Raw genomic sequence first — 19145 nt, forward strand, 5'->3', positions numbered from 1 at the left:
GACTTTTGTAGGCTGTCCATTGCTAAATATTATTTCACTGACATCTGCTATTGTAGTTTTTTATGATAAGAGCTGGTCTCTGGTGCATCATCTATCTATGCAGAAAAATTATTTCCAGTGCCTGCATCTATTGCCAGTTTCAAATGTCTTTCTCAGCAGATTTCTGTTCTAGGTAGCACTGAATTTATTTGTGTAGCTCTTGGCAGTTGTAAAGTCTAATCCTGGTCAAGAGGGGAAAATTGCTTTGAACCATGAGAAATAATGCTGGGGCTGTTTGTGAGCAAGGTATTTATCAACATATTGAGCAATTGGCTCTAAACCAAGCGGAGTAGTTCATAATCTGTATTGATTAACTGCTCAGACTCACAATGAATGCACTAAGTTTGCATTGCAGAGTTTTCTAATCTGCCTTTTCTCCGTTTCATTTGTTGCAAGAGGAATGTCAATAATGCATGATATGTTTTTAAAAGGAAAGTACACTCTAGTCCATACATCATTTGCTTACAAGGATGCTTTCAAACACTCAAATTCCAGGGTCATTACTATTATTACAGCCAAATTAACTGTGCTATAGGTTCTAATTTTGCAGTTACTTTACATTCAAAAATTATTGTATTTTCTAGGAGAAGCCAAGGCAAATCAAGCAGAAATCAATAGAAACCAATGATGGTATATTCTAAAATAAACAATGTATTGAGAAATAAGCCGAGAAAACTTAAACCCATATTATTTCATAGAATCACAGAATTGTCCGGGTCGGAAGGGACCTCTGGAGATTATCCAGTCCAACCTCCTACTCAAGGAGGGTCACCTGGAACAAGTGACACAGGAGTGCATTCAGGTGGGTTTGGAATGTCTACAGGGGTGTATACACACATACACATACACACACTCTTAAACATAGTTGTTTTTTAACATTTATTTATTTATATTTGTACACACACATTAAGGCTGTCCAGACATTATTAAACTAATTTATCATTTTCTTCATCTCATTTTGCTGTGCAGGTAGAGTTATTGGTCATACTCCTCCAAAGTCAGCAGTAGAGAACTCTGTCTATGTCTTGTTAATTAGACATTTAAGCTCTAATTGACAACACTTAAGACAGGGAGTGTACGGGGCATTCACTCATCTGGAATTGTATCAGCAGTTGATCTTATCAATGCTTTGTACTCCAGAAGCATTTACTTATTCACAGCTGAGTGGCTCCAAAGGACAGTTGGTTTGGGTACTCACAGATACCCAGTAAGGTGCAGAAGAGCATGGCTACAATTTGGACATCTGACTGATTTCCAGTGGGAAATATGTATGTGGGCACATTTTGAGTTATAGTGCATATCTACATTTTCATTGAAAATGGTTTTGTAAATGAATCTTAGTGCATGAGGAAAATGGAAGAGGTGTTTCACTAAGAGCGCCAAGCCAGGTCCCAGAAAACCTCTTACCAAATACTTCTGTTTTCTGGGAAGTGAGTGAGGAGGGGGAGTTTCATTCAGACTTGAGGATATAAAATCAAATGCAAGTTAATTTGGAAAAATAAGGGAAATTTTAACAATCTCTTCTCTTTGGAATTACTGGGACACTGTTTTTCCTTCGGTAGTATTTACCATCTTTCTTTATTTTGCTCCAAGTGATTTGGAAGCCAATCTTGCCCACTGTTTATCTGTCACTTCAGTTCCCTGGGAGCTAGTGCAGTGTCTATGAGCAATATTCTGCAGTGTTCACACATTGCTCTCACATATCCATCCTGGAGCAGTAGCAATGGCATCCTGGCAGTGAGGTGCATGTCTGACCTGACCTCTGAGCTGATTTGACTTAGGCGTCAACTTCCCTGTTAGTGTATTAGAGGGTTTTCACATCCAAGAGGTAATTCTAAGACATTTTACCCACTGCAACTAGAACTGACTTCAGCTGCTCAGGATCCAGGGTTGGATTCATATTCCTGAAAATGCTGATTCCACTCAAGGCACCTGAAGACTGCAGCAAGGCAGGCTCAGCTGGAGGAGCTTCACTCCACACAACCCATAGGTTACACCTGGCCTGCAGCTCCAGCAGAGATACCTGGCTGGGACCCTCTGCACCAGAAAGAGGGACAGCCCTACTCAGCCTCTTTTCCCCGAGCCACTGACCAACTCTCCTCCTTAGCACCTGGGAGAGAAATGTAACCTTTAGTTGCTGGGGCTCATATTTTAATCAGCACACTTGGCAAGCATATTTCAATTCTATTCTTAATCAGGATTGTGTACTACTTCTGTATACAGAAGGAGAGGGTCTGTGGCAATGAGATGAACGTTGAATGTTAATTTCCTTCTGCAGTGTTGCTGTTCAAAGCCCTGTCACAGGTGCCAATTGAAAATTAACTTCCCAAACTCACAAAATTTCTGAGGGTCTTTAGCCCCTGATTTGGGTGTTGACAGTGCTTGATCTGTAAAAACCTTTTTTCTCATGGTTCCTGCTGAGCCTCATAGCACTTTTCTAGAAATTCCAGAGAGCTGTGTTGGAGGGGAGTTAGCAGGTTAGAGGGAAGGTGCTTTTTGTGTCATAACCATCACCCTACCCTAGAGCAGGCTGCTTAACTCAGCTTAGAGACTTTAGAATCTTTGCCAGGAAACTCAAGCAAGCTCTGTTCTGTCTGAGTGGGCTCATACTAGGTTGTATTCTACCTTTGGTCATAGGTTATATCTGCATCTTTTACCAGGACACTGCAAAAAGCTGTGGGCAAGCACCTGGCCAGAAATCAGCCTCCCCAGACAGATGTGTAGAGGATTGTTTGTGAAGGCTGTTGAGACACTTACCTTCATGGGCTTTGCAAGCTGAATGAAAACACTGAGCAAGGGCTAAAAATTTTGAATCTAGTCATGTGCATTTAAAAAAATAAAAATAAATTCATATGAGTTTAGTGTTAAAAGTAGCCCGGTGGAGCTAGATTATGTCAATAGCTGGATTATGTCAATTTAAGAGCGACCTTCAAATTTTGTCAAATAATGTTAGTTTGGGTCATATCTGTAGAAACGAGATCATTTCATTGCATAGCACTGTAAAAATGCTATGAAATCAAATAGAAATGGTCTTGCTGGCCCATATGTGCTTTCATACTAGCAATAAAACTGCCAGGAAATTGGTTGGTATGATTCAGATGAGACTGGATCAGAGGCAGAAGTCCCACTGATTTCAGCAGGAAAACAGATTTTACATGGGCACGGGACAGGGAAGAAAACTGCACCACATTGGGATCTCACCTCAGCCTGAACCAGCTGCAGGGATGTGCTCCGAAGGCAGAGAGACATTATCTTAAGATAAGCAGGTTTTACTTATTCTAAGTTTAGAGACAAAAGGAAAAGGCTTTTTAGCTTGTAAAAGAGATTCTTTCATCACAGTTAAGTTTTTTAGTAGAAGACTAACTAGAACCTAGAATTTGAAATGTGTTGACATTGTAGAGAGTTTTGTAAATTCATGTGCTTAGGTGACTATGCCAAAAGAGTTGTCTTGGAGGGATTGTGTGCACTTATAGAAAGGTACTAACAATTTTAAATCTCCAAAGACTTCCAGCTAACTTGCAGTCTTAAGGGTATTAATTTTATGTTCCTGCTTTGTAAGTCTGGTTAATTGTTTATAGTAATCTTCACATGTGGTACTTCTTTGTACTGCTCTTCTGTCATCAAAACAGAGAAGGAGAGGTTTGTGGGTGTCTTGGAGAGTTTTTTTGTAAAGAAGGTAAATAATTTTATCTTTTTTTAATGTACAGTCATAGTATGCTTAAGATTTTTTTTAATGAATAAGGAAAATTATCAGTGTGAATCTCCAATTGAAAAAAAATTTATGAAAACCTTTACTCTTCACTAGGAAGCATGGCTTTTCAAGAATAAGTAGTTTTACCAGTAAAAAAAAAGGTCACTGTAATTGTTTCCTGAGTGCTATAATTCCGTATCTGACCTGCCATTGCTTTAGAGATGTGAGAACCTGAGATACCATCCTGTTTGCAGTGTGACTGACACAGGTATGTTCTGCTGTGGCAGCTGGAGTGCTACCAGTGAGCTCTCCTTCAGCCTAACTAGACTTGTCTAAAGACCAAACCAGACTGACTGATTTTAGTCACAAGGGAAAATGTGTGTCTCAGCTTCAGCTAAACTTACATAGTACCCCAAGCCTAGAGCCTTTGGAGAGTGTTGTCCTGCAGGCTTCCATCTGATCTAACTTCTTCATTCAAAGCTCTTTTTATTTTTTTCTCTGTGATTACTGTGGTTTTATTTCTTCTGGTACCTCCCCAAAATGTTAAAACTTCAGAGTTACTGACAATTTTTTGAGTTGTGAACAAATTCTGAGCAAATGACAGTACTTAGCTCATCATGTGGACTGTGACCTGCACCCATTTAAGTCTCTTGCCATGTGTGCTGTCCTGGGAAGTGTTGTGTCTCTGTGTTGGTGTAAAGATTGTGTGTGCACAGAGATACCTGCAAAATCCATTTTTGTAGGTGGCAGGGCCAGCTCCAGTTCCTTGTGCAGAGAGCAACATCAGCTATTGTAGAGAAAGACTTTGTCTATACATCTGGCAGGACTCAAATGTGCCACTACAATTTCTTCCAATGTTTTTTTTTTTTTGCTCTCCTGAAAATGTGTCTGACAGGTCCTGCAGGATTCGTTTTGGCTGAGCTTTAGTTTGCACCACTCAAAGTATTTAAAATGAATGCCAGTTCTGAAAAATTCTAGCAGTTTGAGAGGTACTAGCTGCACTTAGGCTCGGAGAATTGGTACTGTACCTTCAAATGTGGCAGTGAGTGACAGCAGATATAAGTGATTCACTGGGTTTAGTGTGTTTGTATGTTTAGATTATTTGGGGTTTATTTTTTTTAAAGAACCCACTCAAAGCAGTGTAAATTTATTTTTTCCTACGGTTTACTTTACCCATGTTACTTTTGTGGTTGTTCTGAAGCTTTCAGTTCTGAGCTTGCAGGAGTTCAATAAGTTACACAGTGTAGGCAAGATATCCTATAGCTCTGGAAAAATCTGCATATTTTTCACTATGTGAGTGCATACACTATTTTTTTATATAATAATCACTGAAGTAGGTGACTGAGCTCCAAGAAATTAAATTGCAAATATTTTCAACCATGCTCCTTAAGTAGCAGCTCAAGTAACCTGACGTGGTGATTTTTCAATAAGAAAGTAACTCATAGCCACCATTTTTATTCAAGTTGACTTTCTTGAAAGAAGGCTGCTTGTGGCCATGTCATTGGCATTAGTCCCCCTGTCCCTGACCCAAAGCCTTTTCTACAGCTAATCTTCAGAGAAACCCATGCTACATTTAACTTTGGTGTCTCTCCTGTGGTTCTCAAATTTAACCAGACACGGCCGATCTGAATATTTCCTGCATGTTAAACAGACCATTGTAAGCCTTTTCCTCCAGGCTAGATTGTTATAAATGCTGTTTATGATCCTGCTATGACAACTGTGAAGGACATGGCAAAGAATTTATCACAGGATTATTCATCCACCATCAGAATACCTAATAAGATTCTAAATGACCCAAGATGATAATAAGATCTAGCTTGTAGCAATAAGGTATTAATAAACTGGGTTTTTTTTCAATAAGGAATTGTCCTGGCATCATTACCCTGACATATTTGTTTTCCTTCTATTTTGCTGGTAACGTAGCTCTGGTGCTTTATACAGCAAATTTATAAAACTCCATGATGTATGAAAAATACACCACATATGAAGTGGAACCCATAGGTTAAAGTCAAGAACATTCTGTTTGCCAATGCCATAAGAGGACTAGATTTTTTTGAAGTCATAGATCCTAATTTTTCCATGCTCTTTCACTTTGTATTTAAAAATTGTGTATAGATGAACACATGCTCTACATACAAGGCCATAATTCAGATGAAGAGATTTTGTCAAAATCATAAACCCAGAAAGTGCAGGTCGGGTGATTAATGACTGGCACTGGAACCCTGAAGTCATCCTGAGCTGGAATCACACCTGCAATACTTATTTGCAATGTCTCAGACTTTATTAGCTTCCTGGGGGAAAAAATCCCTTATATAATGGCATAAAAAACCTGACAACTTCTTTTGCCATGAAAATGACAGATGAAAAGTACATGAATGTGCAACTGGTCTGATTAGGCAAATAGTTTGGGATCTTCAGGAAGACCTTATGTCAGTACAACCTGTTCCTGTGCTCCCCTCTCAGTGCTGGCTAGGGAACTTCAGCTTCAGTGGCCACCACTGGCCCCACAGGAAAGACTCTAAATGGGAAGAAAATACTATCTCAACATGAAGTTTCTGAGGAGGGGAGACATGCCAAGTACAGGAAAGAACAGAAATGTAAAACTGCTACTTATCCACTATACCTGTTGAACTAGTGATAAAAAGCTATATTACTCATTGAAAATGCAGAGCTGTTACAGCTTGAATAAATAAAGGTTTTCACTGGCTGATCTCAAACTCTTACAGGTTGGTTCCCTTCCTGCATTTATAGTATGGTGCATGAAACAGTTGGATTGTTTTGCTCAGAGCTCTGACCTGAGGCAGTGATAAAATAGTAATTCCTGGTCTCAGTCAGTTACTCTGCACATTAGTCTACCTATGACCAAGGTAATTTTCTTAAAAAGCCCAAGATGGATATATAGCTCATTATCGCTTAAACTTTTATCAAAACTTTATTCAAGTTGGGGAAAAGTGAAATTTGGTGCAGAACACTATAAACTCTAAGATATAAAAGGGATTTGGATTATTTGAGCTCATTGCTTTCAGTCTTGTAGAAGAATTGAGTGGCTGCATGTACAGTCAAGTGACCTGATGACCTTGCAGGGCTGGTTCATGACCAAGTAAGCTAGCATGGGACATAAAACCCTTGTGCCCCTTTTCCTTTCTGAACTTCCTTTCAGAACACTGGGAGATTGCCTTGCTTCTCCATCTGAAGAAAGAAAATAAAAACATTTCTTACCTTAAGGGAAGGTTGTGAAGACGACTGCCAGAAATTACAGTAATGGAAGTGCTCAGACATTATTGGAATAGAAGCCTTGTGAAAGTCTTACAAGGTCTCTTTTCTGAAGCAGTAGCTGGTGCTGTGCATATTTGATTTTTCTTTCTGATGCAGCAAAAATAACCATTTGCATATCTACATCCCAAACGTAAAATAAAGATTGTGTGTTTCTATGGGTGCTGTGGGTACACAGGGAATATGTGCTGAAGTGTGCAAGTGTGAAATTAAAGGATAGATCTGAACAGACAACTCTAATTGAAAAAGGAGTGGGATCAAGGCTTTGGTCCCATTTAATTATGTTTTCCTCACTGACCTCTGATAATTTTTAACCCACTGTTCACTGAAAATTTCTGTTTTCTAACAATCCTCTTTATAGGGAATAAGCAGGATATTAAAAATAGTTGGGGAAAAAGTAGCAAAATGTGTTATGTGTTTTTAGATTTTATCTTCATCCTGTCTGATGGAATTCAGGTCCATCTGGGGTCTGTTAATGGTGCTAAAATAAACGTAACATGCTAGAAATTTGTAGTCACATTCATCGCTGGTGATAATTCCTTTACTTGATCAGACTTACCAATACATTTAAAAACACACGTCCTCAGAGTTTTCCCATTATTTATTTAAACTTTGTTAACATTATAACATGTGGAGATCAATAGAATGTTATGGAGAAAGGGCTTGTGTCAGCTCTTCTGAGTTCTGGAAATAGGAAATTTAGAATTCCCTTTGCTTTGACAACTCTTGTATGTCACCCCTTCCAGCCTCATCAGTCCCTTTGCAATCACTGCTGTTCTGTGTGTAAAATGTGAAAACACAATGGAGAGAGAGGACAGAGTGAAGAACAGGAGAGGCTGTACAAAGGAGGGCAGAGGATTAAAACAAAATATTATTGTCTGTTAAGCTAAGAATACTTGTTGCTTTGAGGATTGGAACTACAGTGAATTGCTTGAGAAAGGTGTTAATTTCTAGGGTTTTTTTTTTTTTTCTTGTGCTATGGATGATTTTCTGGAAAAAACGAATACTTACAATAGTATAATCTGGTAAAACCCCTTGCTGAGTTCAATACCTGCTTATTGGGTATTGCTTCAGATATGTTTGGAAAAGGGAGTATGTTGTGAAAGCAGATTGTGAGAATGCAGCATGGCCCTCAGTCTTCTAGAAAGCAGGATAAGTTTTCCCTTCCAGCTAAGAAATTCTGTGAAAGCTGTAGAGAGAGATAAAAGCAAACATTATCTAATAAAGTGACCTGTTGTGAAGTTGCCTGGGACCAGCACCTTGCAGGAACCACCAGCATTCCATGAGTAATGCTGGGGAAAATGCAGGAAACAGGAATGGCAGCTTCCCTCAGCCTCTCCTTTCAGGAGATGTGTATGGCTTTACTGTTTCTCCACCTACAGTTCCCATGTCCCAGTCCCTCTGAGGAGCCCAGCTGCACCACCGAGGACTGCAGAGCAGAAACTCTGGTGTTCCCAGCGCTGCAGCCACGGGCTCAGGAGTTCTGGCCCAGCCCAGCTCAGAGCCAGGCCTTGCAGGCAGCAGCTGTGCCAGTGAGGGGCTGAGAGGAAGAAAACCCAACCTGCAAGGTCTGATATGGACATCAAGAGCTGTAAATGTGGGAGGGGCAGGTCAAAAACAGGTTCAGCTACCCCTCCTTGTGCACCGGTGTCATTGATAGCCTGAAGATTTTGTAAGATTGTGGTAAACCACAATTTATATTCTGGAACAGAAACGTATTCTGGTCCCCAGTGCCTTGTATTTCGGACTGTTTAGGCTGGTTCTCTGCTACAGTATCTCCAAGGAGTCTTCAAATGTCATTCTTAATTTTCTCTAATTCTGCATGTCTTGCTGGCAGCAATGCCAACACAATAGAAAAAGTAGGCTAAAAAAGGAGAGAAAGCCTGTTGATTTTTTTTTCCTTTAAGTTTTCTAAATAAATTAAGGAGAAATATTTATCTCTGTAGTATTTCAAATCCAATGTATTGCTTCATCTGCATAAGTCTGCTTTCTCTGTTGTGTCCTATTTAGCTCTAGTAAGTCACAAGCATATTGAGGGCAAATAGTGGATACAAATCTGACAGAAAGCTAATGAGCTCTCCTGTGATTATCAGTAAGGACTCTGACTCATTAAATCCCATTTCCTGAGAAAGTCCACATGAGTAGAGGAAATTACCTGGAATAAAGGTCTAAAAACCTAATTCCAACAGATTTATAGGTATTCTTGTTGCAACAAAATAATCAATGAAAACAGAGGAACCTTCTAATGAGAGCTTTTGGTTACTGTTCAGAGAGAGAAGCGTTCCCCTTTTATTCAAGATTCAGGCAAAATAGCTGCTCTTCTCCCAAAGTAACATGTTGTGAGTATTTTCACTTTTCATCTTAGATGTGTGGTACAACTGTTATGATAAATAGGTGTTGTGTGCAGTGACTTCCATTCAAAACTATGCTTTAAAATGAGCCTGGCTTGTCCAGTTTTTGGTAGGTTGCAATTGCCTTGATGCAGTGTTTTCTTCCTGGAAGGCACATCTTTGTGTGGTACATTTTTTGTTCATTATTGAGAAAGGAAAAGCCTCTTCCCTGTTGCAGTGAAGAAAAACTTCCATTGATTTTAATGAGCCCTCTGATAGAGTAGCATTTAAAGAAGTTTTTGTTTTGACAGTTTTTATCTTTGTGTAGAGATGTGTGGACAGAATCTCCTGTTATATTACACACTAACATTAAATGGATGTGACAAAAAAAGAGTTGGTGTGGTCTCATGAAGCGAACAGCAGATTCTCATCGCTGCCTGATAGGTGAGAAACATGGGCAGCTCTTTTGTAATTCATTTGTAATTCAGAGTGTGATCTGGAGGCCTCAGCAACTGAACTGACCTGCCTTCATAACTAGATTCTTGCTGTTGGGAAGGACCTTAGACTGATTGCAGCAAGCTCTGGGTTTGAACTGTTTACATTATCAGTTTTCTGGGATACTGTGGTGTGATGGAATAGCTGATCCTCTGTAGGTACACAGTTTGTAGTCATTGGGAATGGGTGCAGCTGTGAGCAGCAGGTGAGCAGCACTGACAGCAATGAGCCATGGAGTGCCCAGGGGCACTGACCAATCCCAAAGGGAGCAGAGGGCACACAGGTGTGATGCATCAACACGAGGGTATGAAAGGTTGGGCTGAAGAACAAGAGGAGCAGATGCTTGCAGCCTTCTGCAGTGACATATGCCCATGGTGTGGGCAGATGCCTGAAGCCTTCTGATGAGGTATGGTGTTACTCTGTATGGTCTGAAATTGTATGGGGATACTCTGTGTATTGTTGCCAACTGTGACATATGCTGCAACAATCCTGCTGACACTAATTTATCTTGGAACAGGGAGATTAAAATAATATAACTATTTACCAAACAGAAATATATCATTTATTTTGAACTCACAAGCCTGGATCAGAAATGAGCCCTCACAAGCCTGGATCAGAAATGAGCCCAAGTTGAACATCTGGGGAATAAGAATACTGATGCCTTTCTGAACAGCTCTGAGTTTTTTTTTCAGGGTTTTCAACTGAGCTTTTAGGTATATAAAAGTGTATATATCAAATTCACTTCTTCTGGTATGAGAATGAGGAATTTTTATGTTTTATCTGGACATAGTTTGAAGCATGACATAAAAATGAATGTAGGAGATGTGCTTTTCATGTGGACACCTTAGCAACTCGTGTTAGGATTTCCATTTTTGTATGAGTTTTTGTTGAAGGGCTGTTTCCCTCCACTTTAGCTGTTCCCAGTTCTATCCTGTATATTAAATGTCATCTGTGGGGTGTGTCATTCAGGAATTTAAGGAAAAACCCTAGGAAAATATGCTGCTGTTTATAACTTGAAAAAGCATTTATTAATGTGAAGATATAAGGTAGGAGTTAGAGAGAAGCAGTTGTTCATGTGCTATGACTCACACTTTTCTGTTTGGGAAATGAAAGTTATTTAGAGGTTCTGTGTGTTTGTCAATGGAATTTGCTCCAGGACTGTTTTATAATGACAAAAGAATTTCTGTGCTATGTGCAGTACAAAGATGATAAAAATTATGATTTCTTACTCTACTGGGGAGCACAGCCAAAGAAACAAAGGAGTTAGGGAAGTATAAATGTTCCTCTGGTAATATAATCTGAAATGACACTTCAAAAAAAATGCCACTTTTAACCCTGTGGTGGGAAAGACTTTGGAGCATCATCAGTGAGTAAGTTTCCTTATCTAGCATGTGTGAAAGTCTGCAGCTTTACATGACATTTTAAGTTAAAAAGTCTGTAAAGGATGGTAAAGTCAGAAGATTATCTTGAGGATTTATCTGGTTTGGTAGTGGGGTTGATTTGTTGTTTCTTGGGGTATTTTTTAGATTGGAAATTGAAGCTTAATATCTGAAAGACTAAAATGATAAAGCTTTACAAAGAAATGTTTGGAAGGGCTCCAGAGTTATAACACTGCAGCCTGAAAGAGGCTCTTTAACATTCTGGTGTCCTCTTCACTGTCTTGATTACATTCTGCACCTAAACTGGCATCCAGGACTGGGAGCACAGTTTTGCCTAAGGATGTATAGGACATTTATATGGATCACACTGGGATTATGGCAAGGAGTAATGTTAAAATAAGTAAACAACCATTCCATGTGTTTTCTTGAAAGCATATCCTTATTTTAGCCTTATCTCTTTTGGGCTATGTAGGGGATCTTGATTGTTCTGTTTATTGGTATCTGACAATAGTAGTCAAAGATCTTGCTGGTACTTGGGGAGTAATGTGTAATATATTAGTGAACAGAAAGTTCTTGTGCTAATCCTCTGAAGGCCTCTGGTTCAGAAAAACACTGTTGAGAGCTATATTAAAGTCTAGAGAGGTTGATTGGTTGTGTGATGTGAATAACTCAGTTTAATGCCAGCATCACATTGGAACCATACCCCTCCAGGCTGATTTGCTGCCTCATTAGAAGCCAGTGAAATTCCTTCAGCATCAAGTAGCATGTTTAGATGTGTTTTGTTTTGCAGACACTCTATTTCTGTGTCAAGTGTAGAATTTTCAGAAAAGTCTGGAAAACAGACTACAAGAGGACAATCCAAAGGTGGCAGAAACATAGACCAATATCAGCCATGTGCAAGCAGAATTTTGGTCAAAGGCTGAAGAACATGTGATGAAAGGGAAGGGGCTTTGATATATTGATAGCATGGAAGCATAATCAATTTATACACTCTCTACAATTTACATATATTTAGATTAGCCTGAAATCCATCAGATTACCCTGTCAAAAGCACACACTGGGTATTTGTTCCACATAATCCTCACTGGTAGTCCAGACTCTCCAGAAGGAATAAATCAGAAGCATATAAGGCTACTCAGTTACCACCTCAAAACTATTATTAAGCTAAATATGGACATCTTGCCTATCAGACAATCTGCCTGTCATTTTTTACACCTCTCCTTGTGAAAGAGGATTGGATTTTTGGAAAAGTGATAACGAAATTGTAACAAAGTCCAATTTTTCAAATCAAAAGCTAGAACTCTGCTTTGGGGCTCCATTTTCTTTCTAACAATCTAATAAAAAGGGACAGGCAATTATTATTATTTATTTCACTAATTAGCTGGATAATCATTCATTGTAAAACTCTTTAGTGTTAGAAATATGTTCCTTGTACACTTTGTTTAACAGTTTCCTTTTTATCAGACTGAACCACTGTATGACATCTATTATTAGTGGGGCAATGGGGGCCGCTTAAAAAAAAAAGGGAAAAAAAACAGAGGAATAATTTTTGATCTACGAAGATAATGCAACAAGAAGCAACAGTCCATAAAAACATCTCCTTTCAGTCTCTGAAGACATAATGCTTTATGATAACCATAAAACATTTTAGTGCAAAATAAATTGCTGTCCTATTCAAATTCTTAAATGTACTACAGTGGATGTCACTGAAGACATACAGCTATTTTTTCCAATACTGAGATATATTTTATCATAATTTGTAGTGTAGCTGACAACCTTGCACACATGATTGCCTTTTCTTGCTTAGTTAGCTTGCCAAGGTCAGAGTCCTTTGGCCTTTTATGGATGTAGAACTATTAGGAAATAAACAGGATAACCAAGTAGCATAAAGACAAAACTTGTTTCCTTGACTAGTTAGTCATATACTGCTAGAGATTTCATAGTTTTCTGAGTATATACTTACAGGAAATTATTTCATTTTAAATGCTATAACAAACTCTTTTCACTTGTAAAGCACATACACAAATTTTCTCATTTTCTACTTTTCTTTCTAATTTTTGTTTAGTTATGTTTTCTCTTTTCTCTTCCAGCTAATGAATTGCATATTAGTTTTGAAGCTGCTGTGAGGAGAACAAGGAATGGCGATTAATGGAAAATACTGCAGCTACAGTTCAGCCCAGAAGCCTTGAGCCAGGTAAGGACCTCCATTTCCTCATTCAGGACCTCAATTTCCTCATCCAGCTGAATTCTTCTGGTGTCATTTCACATTGTTCCACTGGTGAGGTCCTTGTAATAACACGCATTCTCAAGGAGCTTATAGAATTTCATGTTCACTTTTTGCATCAAAGCAGCAGAGAAGAGAGTTTATTCTGAAGGATTGTTGTGTTACTTCTGCTGATGATTATGCCTATGAAGGACTGTATGGAAAGTGTGTAGGAAAATATAATAATGGTGACCTATTTAGTAAAATCATTTAGGAGATACATCCCCACCCCATTTGCCTTAGCTGGTTTGTTAGATCTGATATGAAGTATCATAGTTTATTGAATGGAATTGGAAAAAAAAAAGAAATTGGTAAAGTCTCTATGGAACCATAGAAATGTGTGGATTTATTTATGTGTTGATTTGTGTGATGATGTGTTTAAAATTATATTTTTCTACTGGGCTTTTGAAGACCTTTTCTTCCATGATTAGTAACACAGGCTGTTAACATTTGATGCCTTGCCAATGTCCTGAAAGGATGGGTGTAAAATTGTCTGGTAGTTTGCATCAAATGACTGCTCCCCCAGATGAAGGATCTAACTTGAAAAGTTCAGAAATCCATAGAGATTTGATGATTTGGAAGAATGATGTTTGAGTTTGTAGACCTGTGCAATTGTGTGAGCTGGATCCTGTGAAACTCTTAGCAGGACAAGAATTTCCATTCTTCCTTTGACTGTTGCTTCCAGTTGGTCATATTCATTTAAAAATGGCTTATTAAAGGTTTTTAATTATTCTGCATTGCCAAAATTATGAAGGTGTACGGTACTTAAATACAGAGTGCTAGCCAGTAACTGGACAAGAGAGGGTTATGAACAACCTTTTGGACTCAATCATATATTTTAGCAGCTATATGGTATATATTCCTTATTAGGCTATTTAGAAATGTGCAATTAATATAACATGACTTTCTTGATGTCTGCATATTATGATTGACAACGAATAACATGTAAGAAAACAGTTACCCAGGGAGATGGGGATATTGAGGCTTTTATTCTTTTAAAATGTTTTCCCATTTGTTGCCCATTGCTTGTTGGCAGTTTATTTTAGATTTTGCAAATATAAAAGCAGCTGCAGTAGTACTGTTTAGCTTTTGGATTCAACAGACACATATATTTTAATCTAAATGACAATATTTAGCAACAAAATTGCTTCATTTTAACTTCACTGCGTTTCCTAATCTGTGGGAACTATAATTTAAAAATAATGAATGCAACAGGGTGAATATATAGCTTCCATTAATTCCAAATACTGCTTATTTCCAGCACTTTTTAATTATTTGAATATACTTCTCAATATATTTAACTGAAGTGGAAAAATCATTCAAACCATTTACGATTGCTGGTGTATGTATATCTGTAACTTTCCTTCCAAATTACTGAACTTCAGAGTAACATTTCATTTTGAGTATCTGTTTTTCCTGTGTATTAGAAAGTGCTACAATAGTTGAAAAGGAAGTTGTGAAAGATGCAAGTTTCATAAACAATGAACGGCAGATGATGTGAATTAATATACTGCAGGTTCTGCAAGGAAATTGTGTTAAAGGCTGACTTAAACCCAAGGACAATAAGGTAACTGAGAGTCTGTGCTGCATCTTGCACTCTATCCTAAACCAGCACTTTCTGGAGGAACAGAGATCCACAGGCTGTGAGGGTTCCTTGATTGCCCAGAACCATCAACTTTAATATCTTTGCACATCCTATATGCAGGTACAGGGAGAGATGTAAGGCCAGGTCTCACATTCTGAACACTTTTGTTACCTGCATTGTGGATCTGGTAGGAAATTTTGTCTTCTCATAGACTGGTGCTCTCTTCTCATGGCTGAGACTACACATGGAGTTCCTTCCTTGTTGTTAGCATAATCATTTACAAAATTTCATATAGGCATGGCCTGGAGAGAGAGAGCATAAGCCTGTTGATGTCATGCGGCTTGTGGGTGCTGGACACTGAAAAAGTGGGTAGCAAAAACTGTGTCCTGTTTCCCACGTTTTCCTGACTGTACCCAAACCTCTTCATAAGGAGCTGCATGTGGCTCAAAGGTACCTTATGTGCAGCTGGCAGGACTCTGGTGTGGTGTGCATTTTAGAGCAGTGTCTGCACTTTACCAGCCTTATGGCTTGAAAGTGAGTATGGGGACTGTTACAGTAGGAAAAACAGATTGATATATTAATGTTTCTCTTTAATGTTATTTTTTATGTGTTCTTGTGCACTTGTTTGTGTTCAAATAGACCTGGGCCCTCATGAAGAGCTGGTTTAGACAATACAATGTATTGGTTAATAGGTATTTGAGCAAATAAACCCTACTTTCCTTGCTGCTTAAACAGAAAAAAAAAAGAAACAAAAATAACTACTTGATTACAACTGCTTCTGGTCAGCAGCTAGGTTTGCAGCATGAGTACAAGCTGTCTATTCTTAGGCTATGATTTGTCATTAAAAATCAAAATACTAACTAGAGTAAACTCTTATGGCCTCTATTGGTTTTTCATGAGACCGAAATGAATGAACTTTTTAAGAGTCTCAGGGCAGCCTGACACTGACTGTAGCAAGCACTTTGTATCTGCTTAGACATCCAGTTAGTCAGCTTGCTCACATTTTTGCTGTCACAACTTCAGGTGGTGAGGAAAAAAAAGCCTTGGGCCGAAGTCGTCTTGTTTAGGAAGATTTGTGGTAGGGTTTTTTTGTTGCTCTGCCATCTGAGCAAATTTTGTCAGCAAGGGAAGGGTAATGAGAGTTGGGAAAAGAGATTTTACCTGGTGAATTTGTTTCAAGAGCTTTACCCCATAACTGACAGGTCTTTACTGTTGAATTCCTTCATTGACTTCAAGGTTAGTTTTTCCTTTTTTTCCAAGGTGCTGTGCACTCTGCATTCTTTTGCATTGACACATACACACTCTGGCTTTTCTCCCTTCATGTCTCAAGCTGACACACCAGCTCTTCTTATCTTTGTGCTGACTTCTCCAAACCTGTGATAGTTTGGGGTTCTTTTCCTCCCATGTGCCAGATCATTAGTTTCCCTCCATTGAAGTCCTTCTGATATCAAATCCTGTTTTGCAAGGGCACTCTGAATTAATCTCTCACAGGAACTGTACTCCAAGAGAAGAATATGCTTGTGATTAAGCTTTTTAATTCCCTGTTAGCTGATATTTTATCCCAGAACTATGTCTCCCTGTGGTTGCAAGTCCATGATTTATCTCTAAACAAGTGTCAGCTGCTGCTGACAGTCAGCAAGGGACCAAGTGACCACAGTGAATCAGGTAAAGTCTTTGCTCAGTTTCCATTCCAGGTACTATGAAAATTTCCCATTTTGGAGTTTAAATGGGCAAATAAACCATAAGGAAGCTGGTTTCTATACATAAAGAAACACTTCATCTGGTGTGGTTCATGCAGAAGATACCTGACCAAAATGACTTCCCACAGGGAAAGAGCAAACACTAATTATTTGGCTCTGGTGGGCCACAGCTTTTCCTTTTATGTTGCCCAGGCTGCACTACAGGCAACTGGTATGTTGATAGATGGCATGGCTCACTTTTCTGAGATACAAAGAATGAAGTAGATCAAATCAACCACAGCCATCACAGAATTACAGACAGGCCTGGGTTGGGAGGGTCATAACAGATCATCTAGGTCCACCTCCTGCCAGGGAGGGGCACCTCCCCAGGGTGCTCCAAGCCCCATCCAACCTGGCCTTGAGCACTGCCAGGAATGGGGCAGGCACAGCTTCTCTAGGCAGCGTGTGCCAGGGCCTTGCCACTCTCACAGGGAACGATTTCTTCCCGATATCTAATTTAAACCTGTGTCAGTTTGAAGCCCTTCTCTCTTATCCTGTCACTCCATGCTGTTCTCCATCTTCCCTGTAGGTTCTCTGCAGGTACTGGAAGGCTGCAATTGTCACCCCAAAATGTGAAGCTGTGCTCAAAAGGTTCAGTCTGTGTTCAGGTGCAACAGCTGGGAGCTCCAGGGATTTACTCAGATTGTGTTAACTGGATACCCATCAATCACTCCAGTTAGAGATTGCATATGTGAAATTAGAGGCACTGGCATTGTCAGAAGCTTGTGTAGGTATAAGAATTGTTCATTCTATGAAATCCCCTTTAGAGTTGCTAAAAACTGCAGACCAGCTACTGAGATTTTTACCTTCCATGTCTTCAGAACATTCCAGCCAATTTACAGGCAATTGCATGGTTATTTGCAGGCTCAGGCCCTCAAAGCTGAGGAACCCAATAAATAAGAAATGTGTATAACTAAATATAGCACATCTACTTAATCATTTCATTCCCTTCCACCTGCTTCCAAAGAACAAAGTTTCAGGCAAAAATCCCTCATGTCAAGTTTCATCTCTCTTACCATATTTCTGAGTGAATTGCTGCTCCCCACTGCCCCTCCCAACAAGAGTTCACAGAAGTGCAGCAAGACCTTATTATTCTGTTTATGATAGGATGGTCTATTCCAGTACGATGCAGTCCATAGTAAATCCATCTACAGAATTAATTCTGGGCTTGTGAGGAAGAGATGCAAGTAAAAGCTGTAATGATTTACAGTTTGAAGACGCAGCTGATATGAAAATAAACATTGAATCAGTTTCTTCTATATGTCTTAGTTCCATTAGAATAATAACAGTAGGTGGCATTTTTCACATTTTAATTGGTGTTTTGCTGATTTTATCAGAATTTCTGCTGATCAAAGCAAATTGGCTATTTATTTATTTTGCAGTGATGCTAACTAATCAGTGGAAGTTTAATGTACTGTAATGAATTTTAAATATCCTCCTAGTCATTACAAGTATGTGAATCTAGACTCTTTCTCATAACAGTTTGAATAATTAATTACATGAATAGCAAAAAAAGGTAACATTTAATATAATAACATTTTCTTTGAAATATTTCACTGCATGTTTTATAGTAGCATCTCAAATTAGCAAAGGATAATTTTGACCAATGTATCACTTCTGTGACTACATTGAGTTAGACTGATAGTAAATACATAAGCTACTAGTTTATTTCAGTAACTTATTAAATGATGGTTTTTATATTATTTATACTTCAATGTCTTTGTTTTAATTGGTTTATTTTATGTTATTTATCTATATAGGTTCTTTAAAAAGCAGGTATTCATGTCACTATGTTGCTTCCTACCAATCATGGCATGCCATAAATTGTCCTCATGAGTATAAAAGAAAAAGGGAAGTTTAAAACAAAAAAGAGTAATAGAAAAATCCATGTAGTTGGTTAACTTCTGAAAACAACTCTTCACATACCCTCTCGTCCAGGAAAGAACTTCACCATTCACTCAGATATTTAGGGCTAGAGTGTGTTCCCTGAATTACTGTTAGTCTTTGAGCTGAAAAGAATTTGGTTTTAGTTTATGTACTGTTCCTGCACATCTGTGATCAGGCCCTGGCACGCTTTTTGACACCACACTGTGTGTTTCCATGCTTTGCTCAGAGCTACACTGCATTCCAATGCCTTGGAAACTATGTGCAATGTGAGAGGAGTGCCTGGGATTTCATGTGTTTGTATTTCTGGATTTTAGCTGAGGCAAGGCAACCAAATAAAAGAACCCTCCTTATTGTTCCCATTGAGCTAAGAGTGAGTCCAGTTCTGCACTCAGAAGTGGCATATTCAGTTCTCAGAGTGCTGTGTGTTGGCAAGGGGCTTGATGTTTCATTTTATCTGTAGTGTA

At 38.8% G+C, this 19145-nt stretch overlaps 1 long non-coding RNA gene across 1 annotated transcript in view; it reads left to right on the top strand.

Moving 5' to 3' along the window:
- The first annotated feature begins 435 nt into the window (after positions 1-435).
- LOC146766515 (uncharacterized) overlaps positions 436-19145 on the top strand; it is a 48469-nt gene continuing 29759 nt past the window's right edge. Inside the window, exons 1-2 of the long non-coding RNA XR_014957587.1 lie at positions 436-10234; positions 13298-13401. This is a non-coding gene — a long non-coding RNA (uncharacterized LOC146766515). The remainder of the gene's footprint in view (positions 10235-13297; positions 13402-19145) is intronic.

This window comes from Lonchura striata, chromosome 10 (genome assembly GCF_050655825.1).
Source record: "Lonchura striata isolate lonStrDom1 chromosome 10, ASM5065582v1, whole genome shotgun sequence".
NCBI classification, from domain to species: Eukaryota; Metazoa; Chordata; class Aves; order Passeriformes; family Estrildidae; genus Lonchura; species Lonchura striata.